This window comes from Ylistrum balloti, unplaced genomic scaffold, assembly GCF_031769215.1.
Source record: "Ylistrum balloti isolate Yb309-2 unplaced genomic scaffold, AGI_CSIRO_Ybal_v1 Utg371396, whole genome shotgun sequence".
Taxonomy (NCBI): Eukaryota; Metazoa; Mollusca; class Bivalvia; order Pectinida; family Pectinidae; genus Ylistrum; species Ylistrum balloti.
The window spans coordinates 24,799-38,511 of record NW_026782735.1 but is presented as its reverse complement, the minus strand read 5'-3'; the positions used below and the strand labels follow the sequence as shown (position 1 = coordinate 38,511).

Genomic DNA, 13,713 nt, shown 5'->3' with positions numbered 1-13,713 from the left:
CGGGGTTATCAAATTGCAATGACCATCCACTGTCATGATCATTCCCTTTTTCTATTTTTAGTGTAGCGGATCAATTTGCGAGACATACCGCTCTGTACAAAACCCTTAACACATATTATTTGGTAATAAGAAATACCTATACTGTAGGTAGATAAACTTGTGTATCGGGTAATGAAACATACCTGTACTGTAGGTATGTACACATACGTATTTGGTTATAAGACGTGTTTAAAGATACCTGCATTTCACCATATCCTATATCACCCCACAATGGTTGTCGGATGCATTTTGCAAAAATATATTGAACCTTTTGTCACACTTATCACCCACACCATTTCACTCCACAACACCTGTCTCTTGTACCCCACAAATCTTACAAACACCACACCACACCACCCTACCATCACGTGCATACATTAAAACTTACCTGGATGTTTAATGAGAGGTGTTTTCAGGAAGCCAACTCTGTATCTTCACACTTCTGATTGTCAAAAGAAACACACATACAAATGTATCATCACTGTCGACAAAGTTATTGTTCCTCTCCTTCTTCTATTATAGCTCTTTTTCCCCGAATAAACAGATAAATTCTTTTGTAATTGCTGATCTACATGTACGGACTAAACAGACACTAAAACTTCCTTGTTGTGTGTTGTTGCTAACAGTGACAATGAGACCGGTCTATTGCGCAGTTGATCTGTCAAGGTTATTTTTAATGTTCTGCAGTTTAACTGTTACACAGTGTTAGATAATATGTTGAAGCTACATGTACATAGTTATACCTCTTTCTGACTAGATATTGAGCTAAATCATGCTTTACAGTAATGTGAAAATCATTTTTCACTTTCCTTCATAGTTTTATGAACATTTTTATACTCGAAATGTTCCTAATTTAAAAATTTGCACAAATACAGCAACTTTGATTATCGAGTTAACAGAATCGACCGTCATAAATTACAAGATTTATCTATGTATGACGTACACCTTCATATGATGTCATCTTTCTCAAGGAGAAACTACACCAAGAAACAGCCATGGTGGATGTTTTATTTTATCAGTTTTTGTCGATTAATAATTGACTAAATAAATCATGGGATTTAGATAGAAAACATTTAATTTTGGATCCGTAAACAGATACTGGGATACAGTGTACCCCAAAGAAAAAATACCAAAAAATTCGATGCCACACGAACTTGGTTCACTTGTATGAGCGTAACATTTAAAAAAAATGACGGTTTGTAGATAAATTTATGATCTTTCAATATCGCTTACACTAAATCATCTTAAATATTATTGTCCATATTAATTGATACCACCTTATAAGCTAATATAGGACCATTGAGTTTGTTTTGAAGTAACTCGTTTGACACACTCTTCGTTTTAAAACTGAAGGCTCCGACAGCAAGTCTGATCATTTCTAATAGACTCATAGATAAGGCAACACGTCACAACATGGTTTGTAGATCAAATATAAAAAACCCAAGCAACCACACACACCATAACAAACATCCACACACACCATAACAAACATCCACACACACCATAACAAACATCCACACACACCATAACAAACATCCATACACACCATAACAAACATCCATACACACCATAACAAACATCCATACACTATAACAAACATCCACACACACCATAACACATACCATAACAAACATCCACACACACCATAACAAGCATCTAACACACCATAACAAACATCCATACACACCATAACAAACATCCATACACACCATAACAAACATCCACACACACCATAACAAACATCCACACACACAATAACACACATCCACACACATCATAACAAGCATCCATACACACCATAACAAACATCCATACACACCATAACAAACATCCACACACACCATAACAAACATCCATACACACCATAACAAACATCCATACACACCATAACACACATCAACAAACACCATAACAAACATCCACACACACCATAACAAACATCCACACACACCATAACACGTATCTAACACACCATAACAAACATCAACAAACACCATAACAAACATCCACACACACCATAACAAGCATCTAACACACCATAACAAACATCCATACACACCATAACAAACATCAACAAACACCATAACAAACATCCACACACACCATAACAAACATCCACACACACCATAACACGTATCAACACACACCATAACAAACTCCCATACACGTTATAACAAACATCCACACACACCATAACAAACATCAACACACACCATAACAAACATCAACACACACCATAAGAAACACCCATACACACGATAACAAACATCCATACACAAACTATTGAAAGTCTGAGACGTTTGTCTCCAGTATATCATCAACTCATTGTAAGTTAAAAAGGTCAAAGTTCATCTCTATTGAAATGTTCAAACAGTTGATGATATACTTGTTCTGGAAAGGTCATTGCAAGGTTACACCATGGTTTTGTTTACCTGTGTTGACAAGTCATTTTAATTGAACATCACAAGTTTTAGAAGAGTAATTGCCCTTTGTTCCCCTAGGTTTACTGATTTCGTGCTAGACTTTGTTATAATGACAATATATTTATCATGGAATGGAGGTATATTATTCATCCGGCTGTAGCTTTGTTTCCATCTTGCAGTGAATCAATTTCTATTTTCAGTCTGCAGTGTGGAGGCTGTCATTAAAAGGGCTGTCACTCGAGCCGCTGAAAGTTGGACATAATGCCAGAGTTATGTCCCCTGCATAAAGCTGAAAGTCCCAATTTCCATAATGAACATGATAGAGAAAACTATAACCTGACATTCCCATGCTTGGTGTTTATATATATGTAGAACCAAGTAAGTAATAACGACAGTATAGTCCAATATTGGTACTATATATACAAATGTTCATGAGGATGATATATACTGAAATAGATATATGATCAATGAAATAATAATATACGACAGGTGAGGTCTTTCGACATGAGTCTGAGGTCAAGACACAAATATCACATCAATTCCATCACATATATAGAACATAAATATTTTATGGTTATAAAACTCTTGAGAACTGAGTGTATGATTTAATTCAAATGAGTCTGATATCTGTCATGAGGCTGAGGTCTAATGAGTCTAAGGTCTGAGATCTGAGGTATGTCATGAGTCTGATGTCTGTCATGAGTCTGAGGTCTTTCATGAGTCTGATATCTGTCACGAGGCTGGAGGTCTGTCATGATTCTGAAGTCTGTCATGTGTCTAAGGTCTGTCATGAGTCTGAGGTCTGTCATGAGTCTGAGGTCTTTCATGAGTCTGATATCTGTCATGAGGCTGGAGGTCTGTCATGAGTCTGAGGTCTTTCAGAAGTCTAATATCTGTCATGAGGCTGGAGGTTTGTCATGAGTCTGAGGTCTTTCATGAGTTTAAGGTCTGTCATTAGTCTAAGTTCTGTCATGAGTCTGAGGTTTGTCATAAGTTTGAGGTCTTTCATAAGTCTGATATCTGTCTTGAGGCTGGAGGTTTGTCATGAGTCTGAGGTCTTTCATGAGTCTGAGGTTTTTCATGTGTCTAAGGTCTGTCATGAGTCTGAGGTCTGTAATGAGGCCCAGTGCTGTCATGAGACTTAGGTCTGTCATGAGTCTGAGGTCTATGATGAGGCCGATGAATTTCATGAGTCTGAGGTCTGTCATGAGTCTGAGGTCTGTCATGAGTCCGAGGTCTTTCATGAGTCTAAGGTCTGTCATGAGTCTGAGGTCTATTATGATTTTGAAGTCTGTCATGAGTCTGAGGTCTTTCCAGAGTCTTATCTGTCATGAGACTGAGGTCTGTCATGAGTCTGAGGTCTTTCATGAACCTGAGGTCTGTCATGAGTCTGAGGTCTGTCATGAGTCTGAGGTCTGTCATGAGGCTGAGGTCTGTCATGAGTCTGAGGTCTGTCATGAGTCTGAGGTCTGTCATGAGTCTGAGGTCTGTCATGAGTCTGAGGTCTGTCATGAGTCTGGTATCTGTCATGAGTCTGAGGTCTTTCATGTGTCTAAGGTATGTCATGAGACTGAGGTCTGTCATGAGTCTGAGGTATGTCATGAGTCTGAGGTCTGTCATGAGTCTGAGGTTTGTCTGAGGTGTGTCATGAGTCTGAGGTCTTTCATGAATCTGAGGTCTGTCATGAGTCTGATGTCTGTCTTGAGTCTGAGGTCTTTCATGAATCTGATATCTGTCATGAACATGGAGGTTTGTCATGAGTCTGAGGTCTTTCATGAGTCTGTTTTTTTTCATGAGTGTGTGTTCTGTCATGAGTCTGAGGTCTTTCATGAGTCTGAGGTCTGTCATGAGTCTAAGGTCTATGATGAGGCCGATGAATTTCATGAGTCTGAGGTCTGTCATGAGTCTGAGGTCTGTCATGAGTCCGAGGTCTGTCTGAGGTATGTCATGAGGTCTAGTCTGAGGTTTGTCATGAGTCTGAGGTCTATTATGATTTTGAGGTCTGTCATGAGTCTGAGGTCTTTCGTAAGTCTGAGGTCTATTATGAGTCTGAGGTCTGTTATGAGTCCGATGTCTCTTATTTAAGTCTGAGGTCTTTCATGAGTCTGAGGTCTGTCATGAGTCTGAGGTCTGTCATGAGTCCGAGGTCTTTCATGAGTCTAAGGTCTGTCATGAGTCTGAGGTCTTTTATGAGTCTAAGGTCTGTCATGAGTCCAAGGTCTTTCATGAGTCTAAGGTCTGTCATGAGTCTGAGGTCTTTCATGAGTCTAAGGTCTGTCATGAGTCCGAGGTCTTTCATGAGTCTAAGGTCTGTCATGAGTCTGAGATTTGTCATGAGTCTGAGGTCTGTCATGAGTCTGAGGTCTTTCATGAACCTGAGGTCTGTCATGAGTCTTATATCTGTCATGAGTCTGAGGTCTGTCATGAGTCTGAGGTCTTTCATGAGTCTGAGGTCTGTCATGAGTCTGAGGTCTGTCATGAGTCTGAGGTCTGTCATGAGTCTGAGGTCTGTCATGAGTCTGAGGTCTGTCATGAGTCTGAGGTCTTTCATGTGTCTAAGGTATGTCATGTCTGAGGTCTGTCATGAGTCTGAGGTTTTTCATGTGTCTAAGGTCTGTCATGAGTCTGAGGTTTTTCATGTGTCTAAGGTATGTCATGAGACTGAGGTCTGTCATGAGTCTGAGGTATGTCATGAGACTGAGGTCTGTCATGAGTCTGAGGTCTTTCATGAGTCTGGGGTATGTCATGAGACTGAGGTCTGTCATGAGTCTGAGGTCTTTCATGAGTCTGAGGTATGTCATGAGTCTGATGTCTATGATGAGGCCGATGAATTTCATGAGTCTGAGGTCTATTATGAGTCTGAGGTCTGTCATGAGTCCGAGGTCTGTCATGAGTCTGAGGTCTTTCATTAGTCTGAGGTCTGTCATGAGTCTGAGGTCTATGATGAGGCCGATGAGTCTAAGGTCTGTCATGAGTCCGAGGTCTTTCATGAGTCTAAGGTCTGTCATGAGTCTGAGGTCTTTCATGAGTCTGAGGTCTTTCATGAGTCTGATATCTGTCATGAGGCTGGAGGTCTGTCATGAGTCTGAGGTCTTTCATGAGTCTGATATCTGTCATGAGGCTGGAGGTTTGTCATGAGTCTGAGGTCTTTCATGAGTCTGATATCTGTCATGAGGCTGGAGGTTTGTCATGAGTCTGAGGTCTTTCATGAGTCTGGTATCTGTCATGAGACTGAGGTCTGTCATGAGTCAAGGTCTTTCACGTGTCTAAGGTATGTCATGAGACTGAGGTCTGTCATGAGTCTGAGGTATGTCATGAGACTGAGTTCTGTCATGAGTCTGAGGTCTTTCATGAATCTGAGGTCTGTCATGAGTCTGATGTCTGTCATGAGTCTGAGGTCTGTCATGAGTCTGAGGTCTGTCATGAGAGGTCTGTCATGAGTCTGAAGTCTGTCATGAGTCTGAGGTCTGTCATGAGTCTGAGGTCTGTCATGAGTCTGAGGTCTTTCATGAGTCTGATATCTGTCATGAGGCTGGAGGTTTGTCATGAGTCTGAGGTCTTTCATGAGTCTGGGGTATGTCATGAGACTGAGGTCGGTCATGAGTCTGAGGTCTTTCATGAGTCTGAGGTATGTCATGAGGCTGGAGGTTTGTCACGAAACGGAGGTCTGTCATGAGTCTGGTATCTGTCATGAGACTGAGGTCTGTCATGAGTCTGATGTATGTCATGTGTCTAAGGTCTGTCATGAGTCTGAGGTTTTTCATGTGTCTAAGGTCTGTCATGAGTCTAATATCTGTCCTGGGTCTTATCTGTCATGAGGCTGGAGGTCTGTCATTAGTCTGAGGTCTTTCATGTGTTTGAGGTCTGTCATGAGTCTGATGTCTGTCATGATTCTGAGGTCTTTCATGAATCTTATATCTGTCATGAGTCTGAGGTCTGTCATGAGTATGAGGTCTTTCATGAGACTGAGGTCTTTTATGAGACTGAGGTCTTTCATGAGTTTGAGGTCTATCATGAGTCTAAGGTCTGTCATGAGTCTGAGGTCTTTCATGAGTCTGAGGTCTGTCATGAGTCTGATGTCTGTCATGAGTCTGAGGTCTTTCATGAGTCTGATATCTGTCATGAGGCTGGAGGTTTGTCATGAGTCTGAGGTCTTTCATGAGTTTAAGGTCTGTCATTAGTCTGAGGTCTGTCATAAGTCTGAGGTCTTTCATTAGTCTGGTATCTGTCACGAGGCTGGAGGTCTGTCATGAATCTGAGGTCTGTCAAGGGTCTGATGTCTGTCATGAGTCTGAGGTCTTTCATTAGTTTGATATCTGTCATGAGGCTGGAGGTCTGTCATGAGTCTGAGGTCTTTTATGAATCTGAGGTATGTCATGAGTCTGATGTCTGTCATGAGTCTGATGAGGCTGGAGGTCTGTCATGAGTCTGAGGTCTTTTATGAATCTGAGGTATGTCATGAGTCTGATGTCTGTCATGAGTCTGAGGTCTTTCATGAGTCTGATATCTGTCATGAGTCTGAGGTCTTTCATGAGTCTGGGGTATGTCATGAGACTGAGGTCTGTCATGAGTCTGAGGTCTTTCATGAGTCTGAGGTATGTCATGAGGCTGGAGGTCTGTCACGAGACTGAGGTCTGTCATGAGTCTGAGGTATGTCTTGAGGCTGGAGGTCTTTCATGTGTCTAAGGTCTGTCATGAGTCTGATGTCTGTCATGAGTCTGAGGTCTTTCATGTGTTTGAGGTCTGTCATTAGTCTAAGGTCTGTCATGAGTCTGAGGTTTGTCAGGAGTCTGAGGTCTATCATGATTTTGAGGTCTGTCATGAGTCTGAGGTCTTTCATGAGTCTGAGGTCTTTCATGAGTCTGAGGTCTGTCATGAGGTGAGGTCTGTCATGAGTCTGAGGTCTGTCATGAGTCTGAGGTCTGTCATGAGTCTGAGGTCTGTCATGAGTCTGAGGTCTTCATGAGTCTAGTGAGGTCTGTCAAGAGTCTGAGGTCTGTCATGAGTCTGAGGTCTTTCATGTCTGTTCTGTCATAATGAAATGAGTCTGAGGTCTGTCATGAGTCTGAGGTCTGTCATGAGACTGAGGTCTGTCATGAGTCTGAGGTATGTCATGAGACTGAGTTCTGTCATGAGTCTGAGGTCTTTCATGAATCTGAGGTCTGTCATGAGTCTGATGTCTGTCATGAGTCTGAGGTCTTGTCTTCATTATCCACAAAAACTGGTAGAAAATCTCTGCCACAATATGTATATCAGGATGGTTCTATGTAGAACACAAATGGTTTTCAATTTCAAATTATAGCTAGAAATAAGGCAGACATATTGTTAGAACTACTTGTATATATACCCAAACAATCTTAAGCAAAGGGATGTTAATTATTTCTGTAGTTTCAAAATAAATTCTTCAATTTTCTCAAGAATAAAGGGAAGTAATCCAGGGTTAAAATTGAAGGTAAAAACTTCAAAAGGAACTAAAAACAATAGATGCTGTATAATTCTATTTTATAATCATGTTTAAAAAGCCATTTTAAAAAAGTGTAAATCATTCTCTTAAAGAAATGATTGCTAACTGTATTACATACAAAGATGTATTAGATTTGCAATGAAATTGAATATATTGTAAAAATGTACATTTTCTAATCTACAAATCTGGTTAAATAGTATGTCCTCTTTCAATATTTACATTCTATCCTTCAAACAGTGAAAACAACATATTTTCATTTAACATCAATTTTCCATCATGCCTGTAGTTTTGCTACATTTCTTTCATTTAGAAACATCTTTCAAGGATTTTGTATTAGAAATAATGATTTTAATGTCAAGCATGAACCTGCTTGATTAACCTGGGTAAACCAAAATAAGTAACAAGATAACATGGTTATATTTGGAATGAATTGGTGTCAACCTCTAACATTCCATGAAGAATATCTTCCTATTTCATCACACACACAATCTTATTTGAAATTAAAGCGTAAATTTAAAAAAATTATAGTTTATCAAAGCATTACTTAAGAATTTTTTTTTAAAGTTTATCAAAGTGTAACTTATAAGAAATTAAATTATAGAGAGGAATAGATACACGGTGAAAATATTACACAAAATGAATTGAACAAAATGTTATATTTCAAAACATAATGGTTTTTTGTTGCAATCTTTTGATAAAAAATATATTATGAAAAAATATTTAATTTTAACGGACTTGTTATGTAATGCATTTTTTTTAGATATAGAAAAAATCACAAATTCATAGCTTTTTCTTCTGTAAAATATGAAAACCACAGTGGTTCAATATCTATTCCACTGATCTTCATTGCAGTCTACTAAACAAACAGTAAGAAGGTTGTGAAATCATTATAAAACATCCCTTTTACTTATAAAAATAGTTAGAAATGTTCACATTGAGAAATTCAATCATAACATACAGTTGTTGTAAAGATTTAAAGTAAATTTGCTGATATAAAATAAACACATTTCACAAATTTTAAAGGATTTTTTGGTTGAAATAGGAAACATGACAATACTTTTTTGAATGCACTTTGTGAAAATGGAGTTTTTATCACTATTTTTGTATGGGTAATTGGTTGTACCTAGAGTAATCAGCCTTTGACAGTGACTTTTCAAACTTTGACCTTTGTAAATCTGTTGTATATTGTTGAGATCTTAATTTACTTCAATAACTTTTCACCATGACAAAGTTACTCCTTGTATAAAATTTGAAGGACACTTACAATAATTTTAACAACTTTTTTTTGACATTTCGATGTTCATTAATTACTTCCCTTTGTGTCAACAACAAACAACCAAGGGAGATAACTAATAGGTGTGTTTGGGAACAAACAGGGATTCGCTGGCTGCTGCACTCCCATCGTCACCATTGTACTTCCCTACAGCTGCCAATCAATGGAGTACTGATTTAACAATGAAACACTCACTTAACAGACATTTTATCATATTATAGATACTAACACAGGGAAACATGTTAATTTATCCAACAGGTGACCTTACTTTGAGTCTTAAATTGTAACAACTATTGACCTTTAACCTTGACCAATAGCCACTTATCTCTTATGAGATGCAGATGTTGGTGGCATGATGTTAAGGTGTGAATATGATCCAAATCTGTTCAGGGGTTCAGGAGATCTCTTGCACACAAATTTTGTCATGCATGTATACACTCATGCATGGGCACACAGACTCCAGCGGTCTCTAAGAAAGTGACAACTTAAGAAACTTGCTTTTGTAGAGCTGAGAAGTGACAACTTAAGTAACTTTTGTACAGCTGTGACGTGACAACTTAAGTAACTTTTGTACAGCTGAGAAGTGACAACTTAAGTAACTTTTGTACAGCTGAGAAATGACAACTTAAGTAATTTTTGTACAGCTGGGAAGTTACAACTTTGGTAACTTTTGTACAGCTGTTAAGTGACAACTTGGTAACGTTTGTACAGCTGAGAAGTGACAACTTATATAACTTTTGTACAGCTGAGAGGTGACAACTTAAGTAACTTTTGTACAGCTGAGAAGTGACAACTTATATAACTTTTGTACAGCTGAGAAGTGACAACTTAAGTAACTTTTGTACAGCTGAGAAGTGACAAGTTAAGTGACTTTTGTACAGCTGAGAAGTGACAACTTAAGTAACTTTTGTACAGCTGAGAAGTGACAACTTATATAACTTTTATACAGCTGAGAAGTGACAACTTAAGTAACTTTTGTACACTTTTGTACAGCTGAGAAGTGACAACTTATATAACTTTTGTACAGCTGAGAAGTGACAACTTAAGTAACTTTTGTACAGCTGAGAAGTGACAAGTTAAGTCACTTTTGTACAGCTGAGAAGTGACAAGTTAAGTGACTTTTTTACAGCTGAGAAGTGACAAGTTAAGTGACTTTTATACAGCTGAGAAGTGACAACTTAAGTAACTTTTCTGAGAAGTGATGACTTAAGTAACTTTTGTACAGCTGAGAAGTGACTTTTGTACAACTGAGAAGTGACAACTTAAGTAACTTTTGTACAGCTGAGAAGTGACAACTTTGCTAACTTTTGTACAACTGAGAAGAGACAACTTAAGTAACTTTTGTACAACTGAGAAGTGACAACTTAAGTACCTTTTGTACAGCTGAGAAGTGACAACTTAAGTAACTTTTGTACAACTGAGCAGCTGAGAAGTGACAACTTATATAACTTTTGTATGCTGAGAAGTGACAACTTTGCTAACTTTTGTACAACTGAGAAGAGACAACTTAAGTAACTTTTGTACAACTGAGAAGTGACAAGTTAAGTGACTTTTGTACAGCTGTGAAGTGACAACTTAAGTAACTTTTGTACAGCTGAGAAGTGACAACTCAACTAACTTTTGTACAGCTGAGAAATGACAACTTATATAACTTTTGTACAGCTGAGAAGTGACAACTTTGCTAACTTTTGTACAACTGAGAAGAGACAACTTAAGTAACTTTTGTACAACTGAGAAGTGACAAGTTAAGTGACTTTTGTACAGCTGTGAAGTGACAACTTAAGTAACTTTTGTACAGCTGAGAAGTGACAACTCAACTAACTTTTGTACAGCTGAGAAATGACAACTTGGTAACTTTTGTACAACTGAGAAGAGACAACTTAAGTAACTTTTGTACAACTGAGAAGTGACAACTTAAGTACCTTTTGTACAACTGAGCAGCTGAGAAGTGACAACTTATATAACTTTTGTACGCTGAGAAGTGACAACTTTGCTAACTTTTGTATAACTGAGAAGAGACAACTTAAGTAACTTTTGTACAACTGAGAAGTGACAAGTTAAGTCACTTTTGTACAGCTGTGAAGTGACAACTTAAGTAACTTTTGTACAGCTGAGAAGTGACAACTCAACTAACTTTTGTACAGCTGAGAAATGACAACTTGGTAACTTTTGTACAACTGAGAAGAGACAACTTAAGTAACTTTTGTACAACTGAGAAGTGACAACTTAAGTAACTTTTGTACACATTAGAAACTTACTTTTGCCCTATTGAGAAGCGTTGCTTAAGCATTGGCCAAGTTGCTATCTTGTCGCTGCCAAGCCTTTAGGATACTGGCTTGGAGAGCTCGACCGAAGGCTTGCGTCCTGGGTATCTGTTGATGGCATTTAGATTTTCTGTGGCACATACTTCTGACTGTCCACCAGATAAGAAGGTGATAGCTGAAGTCAAACACAACACCAATTAAATATTGAATATCTCTTGTTTCTCTGCTTTGACACATTCTGAAATTAGAAACTAATTTGAAAGTTATCTATGAAGTTATTACAATTACACATGTAATCCACAGATGGAAATCTCTCCTAACTGTTCAATGTGAAGCTGATATATTTTTCTTTAATAAACCATAGAGAACCATTATGTCACAACAAGGGACATTATCCAGATATCACAAGGGGAAATTATCATACCATATCATACAAGAAATTCCCATCAAAGGGAGATAATGTGTCCAAAAAACAGGGAGATCTTAAGTATGTCCCAATAAGGGCGGAATATACCCAAAGAAGGAGAGATTATAAGCATGTCTGAAATGAAAAACAACCAAACAAGAGGAAGCAAATGAGTTTACCTGGAACAGCATCAGACAAAGTGCGACTGAGTGCTTGGACAGTTGCACGAGCATTATCATCAGCCGTGTACTTCTTTGGACATGACTGACCAGCGGTCACCATGTTTGGTTTTGAAAAAGTTCCTTCCAGGTAAACATGGTGGTCAGCTAAGGCCTTGTATGTGAAAGCAAGAACCTGAAAAAGATAAAAAAGTTTAAATATGTATCCATTAATAGTCTGGTGTTACCTGTATCCATGAATAGTCTGGTGTTACCTGTATCAATGAAAAGTCTGGTGTTACCTGTATCAATGAATAGTCTGGTGTTACCTGTATCAGTGAATATGATAGTCTGGTGTTACCTGTATCAATGAATATGATAGTCTAGTGTTACGTGTATCCATGAATGGTCTGGTGTTACCTGTATCAATGAAAAGTCTGGTGTTACCTGTATCCATGAATAGTCTGGTGTTACCTGTATCAATGAATAGTCTGGTGTTACCTGTATCAATGAAAAGTCTTGTGTTACCTGTATCAATGAATAGTCTGGTGTTACCTGTATCAGTGAATATGATAGTCTGGTGTTACCTGTATCCATGAATATGATAGTCTGGTGTTACCTGTATCCATGAATAGTCTGGTGTTACCTGTATCTGAATAGTCTGGTGTTACCTGTATCAATGAATAGTCTGGTGTTACCTGTATCCATGAATATGATAGTCTGGTGTTACCTGTATCAATGAATATGATAGTCTGGTGTTACCTGTATCAATGAATATGATAGTCTGGTGTAACCTGTATCAATGAATAGTCTGGTGTTACCTGTATCAATGAATATGATAGTCTGGTGTTACCTGAATCAATGAATATGATAGTCTGGTGTTACCTGTATCAATGAATATGATATAAAAGCTTTCACATCATTGCAGGTTGGAGAAAAGAGATTATTGCAATTGACAAAACAAACTCATTTATTACAAATATGCCAACAGCTAGGGTGAGCCCAAAGTGTTAACTGTAAGCTATGATTTAAAATGAACATACATGTTGATGACCAAGACTGATCATGCTTACAAAATGTTGTAACATTTAATTACACTGTAAAGAGATGTACCTATAACATCACATTGATACACTCAGAACACCTTGGCCTGATTCCAGTATCTTCAGTGAAACATGTAGGCTGAGTTTGGTACAATGAAATTGCCGCTTGGCTTGTTCCAGTGCATCATGATATAACTAAGTGAACATGATTGATATCAGAATCTTTTAAAAAGACTTCCTGTTGATATATAGATAAAAGCTAGATTCCATTTCAGACTTCGGTTTTTTGCCATAATAACAGTGAAATCTATTGGAGGAAAAACAGTTTTTTACAAGTCCTGGTATGATAGAGGTGTAACAACAATTAATGATTTAGTAAAAGATTCTGGTACAGTCACTTTCTATACATTTCAGAGAAGTATCATATCAATGTAAACTTTCTTCAATATCAGGGTGTAATATCAGCTGTCAAAACAATATCAGGGTGTAATATCAGCTGTCAAAACAATATCAGGGTGTAATATCAGCTGTCAAAACAGGAGGCTGAATGTCGAGAACCAGTTGTTAATTTATCCAATTATCCCTAATAATATATTACTTTTTATGGAAAATGATAAAGGGACAAAGAATTTTTATAACATTA

General features: G+C 37.9%; 1 pseudogene; it reads right to left on the bottom strand.

Annotated features, from left to right (window-relative positions):
• Positions 1-11,391: 11,391 nt before the first annotated feature.
• Positions 11,392-13,094, bottom strand: LOC132562348 (fructose-bisphosphate aldolase-like; annotated as a pseudogene).
• Positions 13,095-13,713: the final 619 nt, after the last annotated feature.